Source organism: Eptesicus fuscus, chromosome 15 (assembly GCF_027574615.1).
Source record: "Eptesicus fuscus isolate TK198812 chromosome 15, DD_ASM_mEF_20220401, whole genome shotgun sequence".
NCBI classification, from domain to species: domain Eukaryota; kingdom Metazoa; phylum Chordata; class Mammalia; order Chiroptera; family Vespertilionidae; genus Eptesicus; species Eptesicus fuscus.
Window position 1 is genome coordinate 19893697 of NC_072487.1, and position 21429 is coordinate 19915125.

Below are 21429 nucleotides of genomic sequence, written 5' to 3' on the forward strand. Positions count from 1 at the left end.
GGCTCTTTAAGAACTTGCAAAGGGGGCCGGAAACACCCCATATTTGGGAGACAAAGAAGGTAAAAACATATCAATAGGGAAAGTTCCTCCATGTTGGGGTCCAGAATTTGAGAGACATTTTCCTCTGGGCCCGCACATAATAAATGTAACTCCATCTCTCTAAGCGTTGCTTGGTTCTTCTCTGGTTTTCTGTAACACTAGGTGTTTCTAATGTGTAGCCTGCGTTGAGAAGACCAGCCCGGTCCTATGGGAAAATTCTCGGTCAGGCAGCCCTCAGTTCTTACCCTGCATCACTACTTAAACAGCAGGATGTTAGAAATATTAAACTATCTGAGACTGTTTTGTCGACTGTAAAATGGGAACCATACCCATTTTGCTGGGTCACAGTGAGGCTCTCAGCAACAATGCATGGCGAGTGGGTGACAAGTACCTTGAGCCATCAGCAGTGTGGACTAAATGGCACTACATAAAATGTGCTCTAGGATCAACATGCCTCTGCTCCTTAGCTAATGCCCAAGCTCTGGGGGACCCCAAGGTGGTGGCAGGAATAGGGAGAAAAGAGGGCTATTAGTAGAAGCTAAACTTTAATTTGATGCATCAACATGAGATCATAATTATCATGTAAATCCCCCACTTTCCTCTAAAAAATTCCACAGGCTGTTTACTCTCCTTTGGGTAGATTCCTCCCAGCAAAGAGAGTGAGACAATAGGAACACAGACACATGACTGGCATGTGGTCTAGAGCACGCTGCTGCTTTTCTCCCATCTCCCTTCCTTCATTCTATAAATTGGAACCTTCATACCTAACCCATGTGGACATTGTGAAGATTAAATTAAATAACAGCTCAGCATACTCTCTGCACATAGGAAATATTCACTGTATGCTGCTTCTCTTATTCTTTCCGTGACCACCTACAGGCTGTTCCTGGTGTCTACACTCCAGATTGATTTTATCTTGTTTTTTCTTGATGCTCACTATACTTGGTTTTATTATTATTATTATTATTATTATTATTATTATTATTAAAAACTAGAGGCCCGATGCATGAAATTCATGCACAGGGGGAGGGGGATCCCTCAGCCTAGCCTGCACCCTCTCCAATCCGGGACCCCTTCGGGGGATGTCTGACTGCCGGTTTAGGTCCAATCCCTGGGCCTAAACCGACAGTTGGACATCCCTCTCACAATCCAGGACTGCTCACCTGCCTGCCTGCCTGATCGCCCCTAACTGCCTCTGCCTGCCGGCCTGGTCACCCCCAACTGCCCCCCCTGCCAGCCTGGTTGCCAACTCCCCTCCCCTGCCAACCTGGTCACCCCTAACTGCCCCACCACCACCACTGGCCTGGTCACCCCTTACTGCCCCCCCCCCCCCCGGCCAGCCTGGTCGCCACCACCGCCCCCTGCCGAACTAGTCACCCCTAACTGCACTCCCAACGGCCTGGTTGCCCCTTATTGCCCCCCCTGCCAGCCTGGTCGCCCCCAACTGCTCTCCCTGCTGGCCTGGTCACCCCCAACTCCCCCCCCCCTGCCGACCTGGTCGCCCACAACCGCCCCCCGCCCCCCCGCCAGCCTGGTTGCCCCACGCAGCCTGCTATTCAGTCATTTGGTTGTCCCTCACTACTCCCCTGCCGACCTGGTTGCCCCACACAGCCTGCTGTTCGGTCATCTGTCCAGTTGTTTTAGTCGTGACGGTCCCTGGCCTTTTATATATTAGGATATTAATAGAGAAGGGAAGGCACTACAGAGTGAGTGATTTTTCTACAAGCTCCACACACTCTTAGAAATGACTCCAAAAATCAGAGAAAATGGCTCTGAGGTATTTGGGTACATCAGCTGACGTCATTCTGGATGACTCAGACTCAAGCTGTCCACTGCCTTGGCCTCCCTGCTATTCCTCTGCAAGCAATTCCCCCTGATCCCACATGATCCTCCAGCATTAACAGCTTTTGCTGGGGAACCTACTGTTCAGACAATTTTGCATGCAGAGATGACTACATTAATATCTCAGCCTGCAGTTTTTGGGGCCTCTCACACATACCCAGCTTGCCTTAAAATTGTTGAGTTCTGAATACATGAGGTATGAGCCCTCAGTGAATTCATCTTCACTCGGATATTTTAATGTTTTATAGTTAGAAGGTTCTGAGTTCTCTCACCAGAGGATTTGAATAGATGCCCTTTAGGAAATACTCTGAGTGAACAAGAACCACTGCTATGCTTACATTTCCTAAATAACCAAGGCTTCCATTCCCAAGTTGTGCTCTGATTTGATTGTAAGTCCATTCTGTGAAGTTATTGAAACAATACTAGCTTTTTACATGACACTAGGTTTCAGGTTCTGCATGTGATTTATTAGCACCACATCATGCCAGTGAAGCCCTGGTCCTACTTAGAAGTGGCGTCCTGAAAGTGATTGGCAAGTGGTGGCACACAGCCCTCTAGGATCAGGTCCTGAGGTTCAGGAGAGGCAACAGCATAAACAGAATTCAAAAAAGTATATATATATATATATATATATATATATATATATATATATATATAAGCCAAGTGACTGGAACAACAGAATGACCAGAACGAATGGTCGCTATGACATGCACTGCAGAGACCAACGGGCCCAATCAGGGCCCTGATTGGCACGCCCCTCCCCCCAGCCAGCCCAGCCCCTGATCGGCCCCCTCACCCCGATCATGTGTGGGGCCAGCCTACCAACCTCCAACATCTCCTCCCTCCTGCCAGCCCAATTGGCCCCCATCAGGGTGAGCCGGCCAGATCCCACCCAGCACGAATTTGTGCGCCAGGCCTCTAATATTTAATGAAATTCTTAATTGTAGAATATGACCTTCACTGCAGTTTCAACAAATGTCCTTGAGTGATGGTAATTTGTAGCAGCTGATATAAGAAAGCTTTTTAGAGGTGTGAGTTTTGAATGCTAGAGGAACATGCCCCCCTCCCCCCGTTTCTCTATTTTCCCATAACTATGGACTGATAAAAAGTGACCAATCAAACCCTGGCTTCTAATTCTTAACCATTTTATAAATGGAGAATTTACCTGTTGAGACCTAACTAGCAGTATCTCAGTAACTCTGTGCTCAAGTGGCAAGGTAAGTTCCCCTGCTAGAAAGGAATGCTATGCTTTGTGCAGCTTTGATTAAATGCTTGCCTTCCAACTCTTACAATTAGAGTAACAGAAGCATGGAATTTTGTCATGGGAAGTGTTACGGACTGAGTGTTTGTGTCTCTCCCTCTGCCCAAAAGTCTACACATGAGCCTTTAGACTTTGGAAGGTGATTAGGTCATGAGGGCAGAGCCCAATGAATGAAATTAGTGCCCTTATAAAAAATGTCCAGAGAGCTCTCACCTGCCTTCTAATGTGTGATGACACAATGAGAAGATAGCCATCTACAAACCAGGTCCCTCACCAGATACCAGATCTGCTGTGCCTTGATCCTGGACTTCACAGCCTCTAAAACCAGGAGAAATAAATGTTTGGTGTTTAAGTCCCCCAGCCTGTGATATTTGTGTTATATCAGCCTAGACACACTAAGAGATAAAGTGAAGGAGGTAACATTTAGTTCAATTCCATCATTTTTCAGATGGGAAAACTAAAGTGATATGACTAAAGACATAATTGCTTGTGGCACCAAAAGTAGGGACTGAAAAATCAATTTTTTACTCAAGAATTTCCTCATTGAAGGTTTTAGAGTCCCTTTGCTTTTCGTTTGTTTTGAATTGGCTCTTTACCATTATAGAGGTCTTGCATTTAAAGACTTACACATTTTTGTTGCTCTTAAATTTTACTTAAACACTTAAGGTAAGACTGTACACATCTCCATCTCTCATGATGCATACATAAAAAATTATCAGCCATGGTCAGTCTACACTCTGATAAACACATTGTTTTGAAATCTAGATCTCCACCTGGCCATTAGAAGAAGCATCAGGAGACTTGGGCTGGAATCAAAGTTCCAGCTGAGAGTCCATGAGCAGGTGCTGCCACCCAACTTTCAATTTCCTCAAAGGAAACCATCCCGCTCTGCCTCACAGGCTCAGCTAAAATTTGAAATGGTATAATATATGTGAAAATGCAAATGCTTTTGCAAGCTACATATAAAATGCTGTACATGTGTAATTGTTATTTAATTGTGACCATCATGGACAAATATTACTTTGTTATTATCTTTACTTCTGGTCTTTCAATAAGTATAATGCCAGGTGATGAGGGGACAGGATGGATGGATTATGGAATAAAGCCCCTGAGAATCTAAGGGTAACAGAAACAAGAAAATAAAAAAAAAAGACAAAGAAGCATGTGCTGACATGAACCGGCGTGTAAGTACATGGTGCTGGTGGTAGGGAGCAGTCTTGGATGTAAGATACCCATCTTGGATTCTAAGTCCTAACCATAGAGATACTTTTCTACAAATGCCATCTCTGAGTAAAATTTATGTTATGCACGTTAAGTTTCCTCTCATTCTTTTGTCCTTTCTTTCCAGGCACAGAAATTACGAGGAGGAGCAAGAAAAACAAAGCTCCCACTTCATGATATTTGGTCCATCAACTGTGGAAGATGCTATGAAAGATCAAAGTATTCCCCAGGCCTCTCAATCTCTTGGGGGGAACCCACACCCCACATTTTCACTCTGAATACCCACCACAGACATTTGTAAGGGCTCTTGGGTCCCGTCTTCTGCCACCTGTCTCAGCATCTCCCAGGAATCCATGGCTACTCTCCTTCCTCATGCTTTTAAATTCCTTAGTTGGAAAGCAAAGTTCATATATGAAACTTGGGCTCTGGTACAAGCCTAACCCAGGGAAATGGGCGGAGGTAAGTCGATTCCACTCACATGGGCTGTTTCCAGACCTACAGCTAATGCTTCATAAAAGAGAGATTTCAGTGACTCAATTTGCTGATCGCTTGCCTAGAGGCCATGACCTCAGTGTGTTTCTGGTTCCAAGTTCTGCAGATGTTCTTGATCCTGTTTGGAATGCACACGCTAGAAACCCTGGAAAGCAGCAGCCTTTTCACAAAAGCAGCTCTGACTTGGTGGTCAGATGGGAGCCATCTGTTAGAAGGCACCACCCTTCCCAAAGCCACCCTTCTTACTTGCCATAAGGGCCTGCAGGTCAGAGATCTTGGGGAGACCCTGGAACGGTGGGGTTCTCTTTGACAAGCCAAGGCAAGCTTCTGGGAATGTGGTCCCATGGAGAGCACCTGCAATGCTGGGATGCGTGCCAGGGCAAACTTGTTTCTTTCTCTAGAAGGGAGCCTTCTTACCCTGATGGCTTAAAGATCCCAATGGGTATTTTATATTTCTGAGTGCTAACACTGGGGACATGTTTTCAAGAATGGCCTTTTTGTCTAAGAGGGAGACCTCTGCCAAAGCTACATACCTAAATCTCTCTTCAATTGCTGCCCCACCCTCATAATTCTAGGCTCCTTTCTCCAGATGACTCATGTGTTGTGTTGTGTCACGGAAAATACACTGGGCTGGAAGTCAAGAGTCTGGCTTTTGTGTTACTGGTGTGAGCTTGGGCAAGTCACAGAATCCCTTCTGGCCTCAGGTTTCCCATCTGTAAAATGAAAGAGTCAGGCTCAGCGAACTTTACTACTCCTTGGAGGTATAAAACACTGAATTTTAGAGGCCTTGTGATGTATGTTCCCTTTTTGACAGTGTCAGCTAGTTCCTGGACTCTGGCAGGCTCAGGACCTCTCTAGCAAAACAGTCAGGAGAGGGAGAAGGCTGATTTCCAGAGCCAGTGACTTCATCTAGACCTGCCTGTTGGAAATTGGGAGAATCCAAGTTCCAGCATTTGGGGCAGCTGGCCTGCCATCTTTCGTCCTTCTCCCAGGGGCATGAAAGTGATCTCCTTCACCCCCTTCAGGGGGTAACTATACCCTTTCTCAGCACTGGGTGTAAACGTTATTTGTCTGTCCCACTCACTGACTCAATAAGAGTTTATTTAAATTGTTGAACACTTTTCTGTTGAAATCCTTACATAATGCTTGACTGAGATGAGGATTATATCAGAACAATAATTTAGACAAAAGTTTAGGTATTAATTTTCATAAATATGACCTCCCAAATAATACCTTCAATTTAAGTTCATAGTTAGAAAAGATCTTTTCTGACTTGTTTCTTTTTTGTCCCCAAATCAAACATTAACTCTAGGCTATCTATAAACTCTTGAGAACTTTCCAGCAATTTCATGTCATTTTTCAGCAGTTTTTTTTCTCATTATTATGTTTAGGCATGCTTTTACCATTCATAAGATATCTGACACTATGTTATAAAAAAATGTTAGGGTTTTCATTTTGTACATGTTCCATGTCTTCAAGAACCCACTAAAGAAATCATAAAATAATCTAAACAAATGTGAGACACAAAAGTAACTACATATCAAGATACAATGATCGCATAAAATTCTTGAGCAAAGTTAATTGTGCGTTATTACGCATGACATATAAAGTTGAAAGAATCTGGGTACATTGCAAAGTGGTGTTTGGATCTGGTAATTATACAGAGAATACCCTCAGGTCTAGGATTACGCTGACCGAATGCAACAAATCTAGACCTGGGAGTCCTATTTGGCGAAGCTTGCTCTCCACCCACTCTGTTGGGGTTGTGTGCATTTCCTGGGTTGAGGAAGCGGAGAAGCAGACTGGAGATATCCAAGGGTTTCCTCTTCCACCGCATCCCGTGGAACGGACACCTCTCCTTAGCAGATGTTAAATTTTGGCCTCAGAGCTTACTCACTGTAGTTTACCATTAATTGCTCTCAGTTCTAGTTTGCGGGAAACCGGTATAGGTCCTCACAGTCTGACTAAAATACTTAACAGAATTAGACTATTTGTTGCTTAAGCCTTTATTTGGATGTGATCCTTTTCCATAAAATTAATTCCCTGAGGGTTTACTAATGCTTTAGTAAAAATCTCTCTAGACGTTAAGGCATATAATATTATATGCAAATGATTATGTCCGGGTATGTGTGCAGTGAGAAAACTTCCTGCTAACATGCTGTTATCCCTTTATTTTTCTGGCAAATTTTCTACATAAGGCTCAGAGCTAATCCCTAATGCTTTACTTTAAGCGTCTGCCTTAACAATTGTGTTAAATCTCAGAGCTGCTTGAGCTTCCTCCGAGAAACCTGGCAAATTGTGGGACAGACCTTTAAAAAAACAGGCCGGTGGACAATGATTGGTGTTCTGAATTGCCCCCTCGGGTAGTTTAACCACACACAGTATCCATCGTGGAATGAGAGAGAGAATTATACTTAGTTTGAGCTTAAATTTCCCATATAATTGATGCACAGGTCGAAAGTTTCTCCTGAAGAATGTGGAGTTCAGAGAGAGAGAGATGTTTATATTATCTATTTTATTTTCTACATGTGCAGAGAAAGAGAATAATGTATTTAAAGAAAATTGGCAATGTTTGTGTTGAATACTTGTATTTTCCAGGCTGGGTTTTAAGAACAAGCAGAGCCTAGCTGGCGTGGGTCAGTGGTTGAGCGTCAACCCATGAACCATGAAGTCCCCAGTTCAATTCCTGGTTGGGGCACATGCCTGGGTTGCAGACTCGATCCCCGGTGGGGGACCTGCAGGAGGCAGTCAATCGATGTGTCTCTCTCATTGATGTTTCTGTCCCTCTATCCCTCTCCCTTTCTCTCTCTCTAAATCAATAAAAACATGTGGTTTTTTTTTTAAATAACAAGCAGAATTGTTTGGTGACCTTCCACCTTATGTTCATATGGGCCATTAAGTTAGAACATTTCCTTAGAATTTAAACTCAATCTTACGTGTTGCTGCTCAACCTTATTTCCTATACCACTAGCCTCAGTGGCTAGTTATATAGTGTTAGTCACTTAGAAATCTAAAATTCATTCTCTGAATTGTTCTCATTAAATACAATCACCAGACCTAAAGTCACATAATTTTTTAAACTAAATCACCCGTAAAAAAAAAAAAAAAAAACAGACGAAAAGGATTTTCTCATATCTAGATGATACTAGGTTTTTCACTAGGAAGAAGCTCTTGCAAATTCACTCAAACAGCAAACAGCAATTAAGTTGTTCCTAACTGACTCTTTGCCAGGCCCCATGCAAGATACTCAGCCTGTAACAGGGAGTAAGACAGGAAGCTTACACTCTGACGCGAGGCAGAGATGGGTCCTAAGTGTTCACAATGCATTTGCCAAGGTTTACATGAGGCCAGAGAAAGGACCCCGCAGTCAGCTTTGCAGGGTGCTGACAGAGAGACCTCCTGAACGAGGCGATGAAAACACTGAGTTGTAAAGGAAGAGAACGATGAAGGAGGAAAGGGAAAGAATATTCTGAGCATCACTGCAGAGTAAAGGAGGAAGAAAAAGAGAATGAATAAGAAAACTTCATGGGTGGACTGGCTGAGTGGACAGATTTGGTGACACAATGAGGGCATGAGTGACCACGTGAATGATGCTCTAGCGACAACATAAAAGGAGCTGGAGTGTAGCTCTGTGGGGGAGAGCTGACATCAAGGGCCTGAAACTGGGGTACTCATCAGTGCTGCTCACCAATAGGCAGATCTCCCCGCCCCCCATGGACACAGCAAGGCTGTCTTCCTGGCTCTCAGTAGTTGGAGGCGGCCACATGGCTGGTTAAGCCACTAGTTGTGAGCACAGGTGCCCCTTCCAGGCCAGAGCACTTAATTGCTGAGGTGGGATCCTCCAGAGCTTTTTCCCTCTGGTGAACAACCAGCCACCCTCCAGGTGGAGATGCCCCGGCCGCTCGAGTCCCTGAGTGGACAATGAGCACATCCCGACCGCTAACCTGAGTTGTTCTTGGTAGATAAAGCATCTGTGTGTGCTCAACTTCTGAGTCTGCAGGTTGTTGATACCACGGAGTAACCAACAACCAAAATAAAGCCTCCCTAAGGTATGCAAGATGAGAGTGGCCAACACTGTGCCGTGCAGGAACCCCAGCAGTGCTGAGGAGCTTGCATCTTATGCTGAGAGCACTAGAACCCTTTAAAGGGATTTAAGAAAGGTTTAATAAAATTTGCATGTTCATATCGATCACTCTGACTGCAAAGTCTTGGAGTGGGCAACATGAAAATCTCTAATTTCTGAAGACCATCTCTTCCAGACCTATCCTCCTTTATTTTATTAATTTTTATTGATTTTATAGAGAGAGGTGGGGGAAGAGAAAGAGGGAGGGAGGGAAGGAGCGGGGGAGGGGGAGGGAGACAGAGAGAGAGAGAGGGAGGTGGGCATCGATTTGCTGACCAGGGATCAAATCTGCAACCTTGTTGTATCGGAATGAGGCTCTAACCAACTGAGCTACCCAGCCAGGGTCCAGACTTATTTTCTAAGAATTGACAAAGCAGTAACTTATCTCAGAAAACGTGAAAAGCTCTATGGAGACATCTAAAAATATGTTAAAAATCTCATGTCTGACATAACCTAACTAACTTATAATGAACGGAAATTACATATCCATTTTTCTCTATCTTCATAATCTTTCTGATAAGAGCAAAACATACTTCTCTGAATTTTCAGCTAAAGAATGAGGCACATTTCTTTGAAATCTGATTGCTTTAGAGTCTATGTAAGATGGTTTGAGGCCAAATTATTATGGAAAGAGCAAGTAAATTGAGCCAGCATACTTCATAATTTTCCTTCATTAGCAAGTTCTGCAGGCTTCACTGAATTTAATGAAAGGACTCCCATGTAAATCAAGTCTATTCTCCCATGGGGGAAATTTTTAAAAATTCTCTCGGACCTAAGTATGACGGAGTGTGTCAACATTCAAACATCAGAACATTTAGCTTAATTAAACTCCTCTCCGGTTTCCCCTTCACTTCTGTGAATGTGTTTAAATCTTTAGGACCAAAATTCTCTCCATTGCTCCAGCTCCCTAGGCAGTGGTTACACGGGCTAATGGCATAAACCATAGACCCTGGGGCTCATCTAATTCACCTGCCTCATTTGACGAATAAGGTGACTGAGGTGGCAAATTATGCTGAACATCTTCAGAAAACCTGGAAGAGGAAATGTCTTAGTCTTTCTACCTTCACTCTGACATCAATACAGTGTATACCATCAGTTTTTGTTTTGTACTACAAATCACGGTAATGGATTTGATAATATGACATTTGGAAAGGTAGAATACTAAATTAATAAACAAAAACATAAAGCTTCAAAATTATAAATGATTCAACATATATAAACAAGTACTAAAGGCATGTGTTTCTGATCCAATTCGTGGCTATTTATCAGAGAGAAGCAGCAAGAGCAGCATTTTTCCAACTGGGTTCCATGAACGCCAATGTCCCATGAGGTGGTGCTATGTTTTCCATGTAACAGGGTTTCTAGGATCAGATGAGTTTCAGGAACAGGGCTTACACTCTGCTCAAGACATTATCTTTAGTGTTTATTCTGATCTCCTCTTTCAAGGAAATGCTTGGCAAAATTAACCTTAAGCTCACAGCTCCGAAACGTTAGCACTGAAGCCTTATGAAACATTTGAAAATGAGGCATTTCTGTTTTCATTTTTCTGTCATTTAAAGAAATAGTCACTTTTAGAATTATATCCAAATGTTTAAAAGCACATGACAATGCTGTTACAGCAAATCTAGACAAATGCCCTAGTGACTCAACAGTAAACCAAAGCAAATTAAGTAGCCTTCAATTTCTGCTCAAGATAAAGTAATAAGCTCTGAATCTCCCATTCACTTGGTGCTCAGGTCCTAAGTGAGGTAGTTATAATGTTGTCATCATGGTATAAGCATACAGCTAAGAAAATAGTTGACATAATCTCAGAATTTGCTTCTGGTCATGAGAACATGTAGAATGTGAGAGCCAGGGAGAGCCTTATGTCAGTCAAAATCATCCACACCCCTTGCTTTACATATGAAGAAACTGAGGCCAAGCCCTAGCCGGTTTGGCTCAGTGGATAGAGCATCAGCCAGTGGACTGAAAGGTCAAGGGTTCAATTCTGGTCAGGGGCACATGCCTGGGTTGCAGGCTTGATCCTCAGTAAGGGGTGTGCAAGAGGCAGCCAATTCATGGTTCTCTCTCATCATTGACGTTTCTATCTCCCTCTCCCTCTCCCTTCCTCTCTGAAATCAATATACACTGAGTGGCCAGATTATTATGATCTCTGAATGCATAATAATCTGGCCACTCAGTGTGTGTGTGTGTGTGTGTGTGTGTGTGTGTGTGTGTGCGCGCGCGCGCATTAGAGACCCGGTGCACAAATTCGTGCATGGGTGGGGTCTGGCCAGCCTGGCCAGAGGGAGGGGACATGGGTGGTTGGCCGGCCTACCTGCTGGTCGAGCTCCTGATGGAGGGGACAATTTGCATATTAGCCTTTTATTATATAGGATATACACTGAGTGGCCACATTATTATGCGTTCAGACACCATAACAATCTGGCCACTCAGTGTATATTTTTTAAAAAAGAAGAAACTGAGGCCAAGAGAGACTCTGAGATATATCTAAGGATATCTACATATATAAAAGCGTAAGTGATCAGTCGACTAGTCACTATGACGTGCACTGACTACTAGGGGGAAGACGCTCAATGCAGGAGCTTCCCACTGGTGGTCAGTGCACTCCCACAGCGGTAGTGCTGCTCAGCTGACCAACAAGCACCAGACATCGGGCTCATGGCTGGTGAGCGCCGCTATGGTGGTGCGAGCCTCTCCCACCTCTGTAGCAGCGCTACTGAGCAGCAGCAGCAGGCATAGCAGTGCCAGGATGAGTGCGAGTGGCATGGCGCCTGGCCTGGGCTCGGGCTCCTCCCTAGCCGCCTGCCACTTCGCACACTACTACATCCCTTGGGGGATGTTGGACTGCCGGATCAGGCCAAAACCAGCAGTCCAATATCCCCCAAGGGGTCCCGGATTGCAAGAGGGCGCAGGCCAAGCTGAGGGACCCCACCAGTGCACGAATCTGTGCACCGGGCCTCTAGTTTTTATATAAAGCAGTAATTTGGTTTTATATTTGCATTTGTTCATTTTTTTAAACTCACATATTAATGTACCAAACATCTTGTGAGTTCCAGGGCGTGTATCAAATGCTGGAAACACAAAGATGAACACAAAAAGTTCCCACCTTAGACACCCATGATCAGTGTGCTGGAGCCCAGCTGCTCCCAGCCCAGAAGGGCCAATGCTAAATTCTCAGGGATTCTGTGAGCCAATTATGAAACACGGCCATTATTAATTTATATAAACTTGCACTTAAATAAGTTATGTTGATATTAAAGGTACCACACATCAAACACAGTACTTCCTAACTGTCTTACTACATTTCTATGCTGGAGGTTATTTACCTCTAGTGTATGTATAGAATAGAAACTCACTAAAAGAGTGCTCTGGCACCTCACTTCCCAAGTCCACACTCAGCAATATCACATTGTTAGCATATCACATTGTTAGCGTGAAGTCAGGGGAGCATTTACACTATGGAAATTGGCAAATGCTACAAATTAGCAATTGTTTTTCCCAAGAGGTGGCTGGCTGTTCCATATTCACCACCTCACCACTACGTTCAACTAACACATGGAATGCACTTTACTACTTTTCTGTGGTGTGTAGTTTACAGGACTAGGAGTTCACATATTCATAATCCCACACACTCTTCCAAGTCTATGAGACAGCTTTTAGGACCTGTAGAAGACACAGACTTGTGCAAAACTTACTAGTAATACCAAAAAAAAAAAAAAAAAAATCACTATGTCACAAGGCGAACTAAGCAGAAAGCAATGAATTCTGTGTGGCAGCTAAGAGAGTGCAAAAGAGGCTGTGTGATCTGGATTTAGGAAATTCACCTAAAGACGAGGCGATAGCTGAAGATCCAAGGAAACTAAAGACAGTTTGGTTTCCAGTATATTCCTGTCTTTGTACTCTTTATCCCATATATTCCATATTCCTATCACTCATTTGTTGTGTGACTGTGTACCAGACATGAAAAAAAGGATTTGGTATTATTTAAAGGTTAAGAGCTATTTGGTTTGTCATCTAAATAGCCATCTTCATGGGATAGGTTATCGCTTCCTTAACTCCAAGGGAGACAGGGTAAGCACGGAGGTTAAATGACAGCAATGGTTGAAGCTGTAAAGATGGGATTGCACTAAGCTACGTGTCCTTGACCAAGGCACTTTTTCTCTGTGTACTTTTTTTTTTTAATCTGTAAAATGAAAACAAAATCTGCTTTCCTGAAGATTAAATATGATTATGTAAAGCACGTGGCTCATCATGGGAACTCAATTAAAGCTACCTCACCCTTCTGTTTCTTCCTACAGCTACGGTCGACCTTTCCTGGCAACTTCTCTAGTGAGCTGGGCGGGCCTTTGGGGTGTTCTCTCGGCCTCAGCCTTTCAGTCTTCCAGGTATGCTTGTTTTTCCCTGGCCATCTTTTCCCCTTCGGTTACCAGTCAAGTGTCACGTCCCCACACTCTGTAAACTCAGGTATTCTTGCTCTTTGCCTCATAATGGTGTAATTTCCCATCATTAAAAAAAAAAAGAAAAAAATTAAAAAATATGAACACAAAAAAGGCAATAAATGTATATCTATCAACAATTGAATCTAAAAATCAAAATAAAAAGCAATAATTCTAATGAACAAAATAAACTGGTGAACAAAATAAACTGGTGAATCAGAGGCATGGAAACATGGGACAGATTGATGAATCTCAGAGGGAAGTGGGTAGGGGGTGGGAGGAGATTAACCAAAGATCTTATATGCATACATGCATTACATATGGACACAATCAATAGGGTGGTGAAGGCCTGGGTCAGGAACTGGGTGGAGGAGAGCAAGTGGGGGGGGTTAGGGGGTGGGAGGGACATCCATAATACTCTCAACAATAAAGATTTTTAAAAAGAATAATAAATGAAAATAAAGTATGCAGATTAAAAAAATAAAAGAATACAGACCAAACTTCATTATCACCACCTGCGTTCATATATATGTTCATGAGGTCAAGAATTATGCCTATCTTACCTGCCATTGCATATGAAGGGCCCAGCACAGTGCTCAGTGCTTAGCACATAGTAGGTGCTTTAAATATATATGCTACGTGAATAAATGCTCTTATTAGAAATTTTTAGACAGTTGGTTACATTTGGTACAACTCTTCAATTTTGGGGCACCCAAGTTTCTATTTTTGTTCTCCTTTAGGCAACGCTTTTGTAAGTTCTTTTGTCTCAATATTTCTTCTTCTAACAAATGTTACTGATTTCCCACATTAAAAAAAAAAAAAAAAAGTAAGTGCTATGTAATCCACCAGATGGGCCATTCTATAGCCCCTCTGAGATAAATGAACATCAAAATTCCCTATTTGTGATAAGAAGGGTGTCGAAAAATCCTAGGACTTCAGGTGAGTAAATGTGGCCTCCAACTGGCACATATCCTATGGGTTTGAGATAGTTGAGTATCATAGAAACCTTCTGTGTGGCACATGTGCGGTTTACCTCTGTGCACCTTTCCGCTCCCCCCTTGGCATGGGGCAGGTCCCCTGTCCTGCTTCCCATCTTGTGCGTCTTTTGTGAGGTTCACACCAAGGTGTGAAGTGGCCCTGAGCCACCTGTGAGAGTCCCCTCACCACTTACAGCAAAAGCTTCCAACTTACAGTCTGCAGAAGCAGCCGAAGATCTACAGCAAAGCGCCTGCAGACAGCACCCTCTCCCTTCACCCCTCTCATTCTTGTCCTTCCTCCACATTCCCTGTTTAACATTTCTGATCCTTCAGGGTTTTTCCTGCTCCCTCCAAATCCTTCCCATATTGTAAAATCATTTCATTTGTATATAAAACCCTTTTATTCCTAGTTGAAATAAAACATTGCCTCAGTGGCTGAACTAAAACTGCCTTTCTTTAAAACATTAGTGAATTCAATGATCCCTACGAACCCTTCCTTTAGTATATTGTGATTACATTAACACCCATTAAAAGAAATATTTCTTTAGAGGTGTCCAAATATTGACATTTTGCAGCTTAATTGTTTTAAAATGCTATTGGAATTCTTCTCTCAGTCTTTAATGTTTGACTCTTTCAGGCCATGAAGTGGGGGTACATTGTGAATGGAAAAACCTAAGTGTATTTAAATTAAATAAAACCTGACCCTAAAAGAACCTCATTTCTAAATAAGGAGAATCTGCTTTTTACATACATTTTCTTTCATATGGTAAAGCTGGATTGCACAGAAGGCCCATTCTCCCTCCTAATCCTGTTATGAAGAAGGAAGGTAGTTTAAAATACTCCGAATGCTGATGCTTAAGTACATCTGTCCGCCACACCACGATACATCAAAGAAAGGTCATGATGTTATATGACGTTTAGAACTGAGATTCCCATCAGATTTGCTACAAGAGCAGAAACAGGGTCAGACTTTTATCATCAAGCATCCATACTACAATCCAAATGGTGAGTCTTTGGGTGTTTCCAATGTGCTGACTTGTACTGCAGTAAAACAACGGGCTGTGCTGCTGGGAAAGAGATGCAGACATGTGTACGCAGAGAGCATGCACAGATGTGCACCATCTTTGGAACTGGCGGGGCAGATCTCTTTGGCTACACTCACAGAAACAAATGGAGCATTGGTATTTGTAGGTGTTATGGTATCGTCTCTCTTAAGAATCTGCAACCTGCCTCACGCACTTTTAGAAAACCCTGGGGTGAAACACATTTATGTTTACTAGCCTCAGGCTTCTTTACCTTCAGTTGTTGGAGCAGGTCACAAGGGCAGGACAAGTTGGTTGCCTAGACCCAAGGATGAGTCTAGAAGCTAATGTCAAGATGAGCTCACAGAGTATGTGATGATAAGCAATTGAGAAAACAGATGAGCAGGTACTGAAGATCAAAGGTAGAGAGTAGGTCAAAAGTCAGAGTTAATGCCAAGTGGATAGAAGGTGGAGACACAAAGAATCTGGGTTTTAGTCCAACTCTGCCATTCGCTAGTTATCTGGCTCTGCTAAGTCATTTAAGTCTTCTGCACTTCGAGCCACTCCCTCAGGAAATAGAGATAACAGTATATACTGAGGAGTGCTGTTTTAATTTTAATAAAAATTAAAATACTAATTATAGTTAACACTTATAGAATCCTTTGTGTTTTATATGAATGAATTTATTTAATCATCTCAGTAACACTATAAGGTAAATACTGTTGTCATCCTCAAGGTCACATCCCTGATGTATGGTAGAGCTGGGACTCACTGGTTCCAGAGTACTCTTAAACATGAGACCATGCATATTATAACACAACTCACTAATGCTCTGCTCATATATACTTACAATAATAATAATAATAATAATAATAATAACCACTATAAAGTAATTACTAAATGCCAAGGACAATACTCAATGTTTTAATTTTGTCACGACCCTTTGAGATAGTTTTTTTTTTAAATATATATATATTTTATTGATTTTTTACAGAGAGGAAGGGAGAGGGATAGAGAGTTAGAAACATCAATGAGAGAGAAACATCAATCAGCTGCCTCCTGCACACCTCCTACTGGGGATGTGCCCGCAACCAAGGTACATGCCCTTGACCGGAATCGAACCTGGGCCCCTTCAGTCCGCAGGCTGACGCTCTAACCACTGAGTCAAACTGGTTAGGGCTGAGATAGTTTTTAATGTCTCCATTCAACAAATGAGGTTACTGAAATTCAGAGTAGTTAAGTAACTTTCCAAAGGTCACCCAGTTATTAGGTTTTGGAACCAAAATTTGAACCCAGGTTTTCTTTTAATTCTAAACTACGCCTAGTCCCTATTTCGACTATCCATATAAACCTCCCTCAACATCCTCATCCTCCTACTCACATAATTCCGTATGACACCTATTCTTATGCCCTGACCTTTAGTATCAGATGTCATCTCTTCTATTTAAAGCCAACACTCTGTCCTCTTTCTCTGATCTTTAAGTATCACTTTCCCTCTGCATCATCAATTTCTTCTTCTCTACTGACTTCATCCTCACAGTGCATAAAAGTACAGCCTTCACTCCACAATCCTCTCCAGCTGTGAGTCAACTTGCCTTTGTTCCTTCTCATCTACACCTCTTTGCACAGTAGCCTCCATTTCCTGTCAACCTCCTTACCTCCAATTCACTTCTAGGTCACCACATCTGGTTTCCACCTGCCCTGTTCTACTCAAACTTGCCCTCTCCAGCTTCCCACTGGCTTCCTACCTACCAAATCCAACAGGCATTTCCCAAGCTTCATCCCATTGGCCCTCTCTAGTATGTCCCTCACTGGCCCTGTAACCGTGTCCCAAAGATTCTACCTCCAACCTCCCCTCCCTCAAATTCTTCCTCCACACAATTGCCACAGTTCCTTTTACACACATGTTGTTTCTCACCTCCCTGCCTCTCCTCTAGCTATTCTCTCCCGAATGCCCTTCCCAGCTTTGCACCATTCCATCTACCACAGACAACTTGATGTTAAATTCTAGCTGAGATATTCTTTTCTTCCTGGCAATCTCTTCAGAATCAGCCCATCCTAAGATTAGATGCACGTTCCCATAGCAGTAGCTTTGTACATGTTCCTAAAATTACCTCTTCCTACACTCCACTCCACACCGACTTTAAGCTCCTTGGGGATAGAAACTCTTATTCACCTTGGACCAGTTCCAGTCTCTTCCTCTCAGTGGGACAAGATAGTGTGATTGGGCCATAATTCCTGTTTTGGCAGTTGAATTCCTTGATCTTTGAAAAGGGACTATTTCTCCTATGTACCTCATGATATGTGTACAATATCTTTTCATCTTTAGACACATTATTACACACTCACATTCAATTCTACTCCTTTCATCGCGTTATTTTTCTTTCAGTAAATGCCAGTTTTCCTTCAGTTGTCTTTCTATTCTAAAGGCTGGCTTGGTGGCTGCCTGACATACTGTAGGCTTCAATGGCTAGCCACTGTCTTCGCTCCATTGATGCACATCCTCTCTCCCCTGGCAATAGCATCTTGAAACTGCCCATCCCTCCACCCGCATTGAGTGCAATCTAGTGAGACTGTCAATCCAGCTTTCCCACCTCTCTCGGGTCTATGGATAGGATTGTGTTCCACGTCAATCAGACAGTCGCTCCCTGGAATTTAAACTTCGGAAAGAGCGATAGAAAAGCTGCGGGTGGTGAAAGAAGAGATTTGTCTGAAGTCTTGCCACCTGAATTCCCCCTGAGATGTTCTGACCCAGATCATCTCCAAAGCCAGATCCTTACACTTTTGCACCCATTTCATGGATCAACATCATAGCCTTCCAATGTGTTCCTTCTTTGTTCAAGATAAGCAACGTTTATTTCTGTCTCTTAGAAACAACCAGCACTAAGTGAGACACAGGTATCCAATAAATGGTTACTGGATGGATGATGATGAACGGATATTTGAACCAAAGGAATATTTTTCCCAAGTTAAAAGGGAGCTGTAAATTCCTAGGAGCATAATAGTTAGGGAGGAAGTCCATACCCCAGAAAAAAAGATGATGCACATTCAAGACCCCTGGGACAGGGAGCAAGGGGACCTCAGTTGTGGATGACAAGAGGGTCCTGGCTCAGAGGAGAGGTGCCCTTCCCGTTCCTCTGATTCTGGGTCCAGAGGAGAGAGGATTGAACCTGAAGAAAAGAGCAGATGAGGGTGACCTTGATTTTTATTAGAGAAAGAGATAATTATGTGAAGAGAGGAATACAGGTGTTTTCAGGAGACAAGCAACGTATCTGAAATGGTGTCTGGGGAGAGCACTGCCTAATGAAAGCTGGTGAGGACTGCTGGGCAGCTGGAAGACAAACACCAATATGTGGTGGTACATATTCCATTGCAGGCATCACAAAAATCTACAGTGACTAACAAGAGTCTTTGTAATAACTAGCAAAAGTGTTCTCGGAGGACAGGAAAGCTGTTCTCTTGGTCTATTTCTTTGGGAGTTATCTCAATTTGTAGCTGACCTGTTAGATCCTACAGAGATAAACATTTACTGTGGCCCCTGCTACAACAGAGTTCACGTTCTAGTCTCTTGTCCTAGTTAGTAGAAGACACAAGGACTTAGGCATAACTCATATTTTAGATGGTAGCAAAATGGACCGCTTATCCTAGCTCAAAGCTATGTATACAGTATGTGTATTATCTTTGTGTTCGTTATTACAATCACATATTCAAACTTACTGCTTTTATCTTTTTTTTTTCTTTTTAGCACTATCCAGTAAATGTTGCTTTTTTTTTTTTTTTTCGTCATACATAATAAAGATGCTATGCAGGGCAAAAAAAAAAAAAAAAAAGAGGCAGAATGTTTTCCCCAAAGAGAGGGCTTTTCAGATGTGCTCTGTAATTTGTCATCCAGAGGAAAGAGTGTATCATCGCCGCTTTAAAAAAGTAAATGAATTACATCGCCTTGATGCACAGCAGGCCCGCAGATTTCATGAAGCCTTTGTATGAAACATGTGCTTGCTTTCTGGTGTCTCCTCTCCGATTATTCGAGGCATCCAGGAGATGAAACAGGCAGGAAAGCAGCCGACGTCACAGCCGCGGCCTGCTAGGTCACCTCATTCATAAGACCCAGAATTCAGAACTCTACCTCCTACACCGGAAATTAAGTACTTATAATGAACCCACCCACCCTTCCACAGTCTGACTTTTAAGACTTTGCCCCTCATTACCACTTCCTTTTCCAAAGCACTTCCTTCCCCAGATGACCTGGGAATATCACATTATTATTAAGAGGAAAAAGTACATAGCGCGGCATCCCCTGATGTTACTGAAATTCTCCCAGCATGTAGAAGACACTTCCTTCTCTGTTTCCTTTCTTTCAAAATAGGCCACTCCATGAACATAGCTTTATCTGCGAGTCCATGACCAGGCCTACGTTTTTCTTGGTTTCATGGACCAGCCTGGGTTACTTCGCTGGCAAGCCACTCAGGTTTCCTCAGCCTTCCCTCTGGACCTAGCTTTGACCCCAACCTCCTGGCTCCCTTATCATTTTCTGAAGTGTGTATGCTAGCCATATTCTTTCCATCTTTTCTCATTTTTACTAGTTGTTTAGTAAAACAAAAGGCCTTGCCTTTTCTGGAGACATTGGTCTCCATTAATAAATGGCCCGGTACTTGAATTCCCACAAGTAGAGGTCTGTGTGGATGTGGGTTGGCCTATGTTTGTAAGCATACGTGCATGTATTAAATAACTATTCTTTTAACAAATATCTGCTTCCACTCATTGGGTCACATTGACTTTTTTAGCTTGTTAAGAATGGAAAGGCTAAGACTATCTGAGATGTTTAAGTGGCCCAATTTTTATTAATGGTGAATACTATTTTTATCATTAATGGGGAAGACCATGGGGCCAGTCATTCCAAGTCACATGAAGGCATAGCTGTCTGAGTGGCATTTTCAGTAGGAAATAGTAATTGGAGGCAGCAGCTAACATGAAGCATCAGGAACTGGAAAACAAGAGATCCGGAATAAAAGATGTGATTTTTCCATGTATGGATGAAAAAAACAAGGGGGTTATAGGGAAAGTAACGGCGCAGGGTGATCTGATCATAAATTCCTACCTGGGTAGGTCATAGTGGGTAATCATGCTCCAGGCATGTGATTTTTTTTTAGTATCAGGTTACCTTCACCTTAAGCAAGTCCTATCCATTGTTTTTGTGCATCTAGGTTAGCACACCTTTGAAATAAGCCATGAGCACCCTCAGGAGAGCACAAAATCTTAACTGTCCTATAATCCTGTGATGCAATCCCCGCCTTGCTTTCTCCCACCTCCATGTAATCTTCCTTGCATTGCCGCCCTACCTTCAAATGCACAAAAGAAACTGTAGAACTGTTATCCTCTGGAGCATTTGAAATCTTGCTCCCCAGCACATGTCATCAGTTTGGCTCAAATGAACTCTTAATAAAAATACTCTACAGGTTTCTTATGTCGACACATGAGTCTCAACTTTATGGAAAATCTGTTTTCTTAAAATAATACTACCATTTGTGACTTGCTAGCCTACACCATGCATTACACATATGATCTTCAGAAGAACCCTTGAAGGTAGGTATTAGTACTTTTTTGCAGAACTGCTCTTTATTAATTCAAGGGCCAGGACTTGTTTTTACAGCTCCGTGTAACACAGATATCACTGAGTTGAGGACTCTGCTGAGAAATATTTTTTTTCTTTTCAAATGGATTCTTATCTTGAATAAAAGTAGAGCCACTTACAGAGAATTAGCAAGTAATACACATCACCAGCATATGTGCAAATAAGATTCCCAATGAATTAATTTCCTGGCTAGACTATTTAGGAGGGACAAATGTTCTCATTTATAATCTGGCAAAGTATTCTCTCACCCATGTATATGACACAAAAATTCTTCATCACAGCCAATATCAGTCCGTTCTTTATTCAACAAGATAATTGGGCTCTATAAAATTGTAACCGACACCCTAGTTTGTTACAGTTAAAATCAGAATGCAAGAAAAG

General features: G+C 42.6%; 1 protein-coding gene across 1 annotated transcript in view; it reads right to left on the minus strand.

The window, feature by feature from the left end:
• The window catches only part of ADAMTSL1 (ADAMTS like 1), an 882329-nt gene that overhangs the window by 793229 nt on the left and 67671 nt on the right, over positions 1-21429 (minus strand). The gene's annotated exons all lie outside the window — the stretch shown is intronic.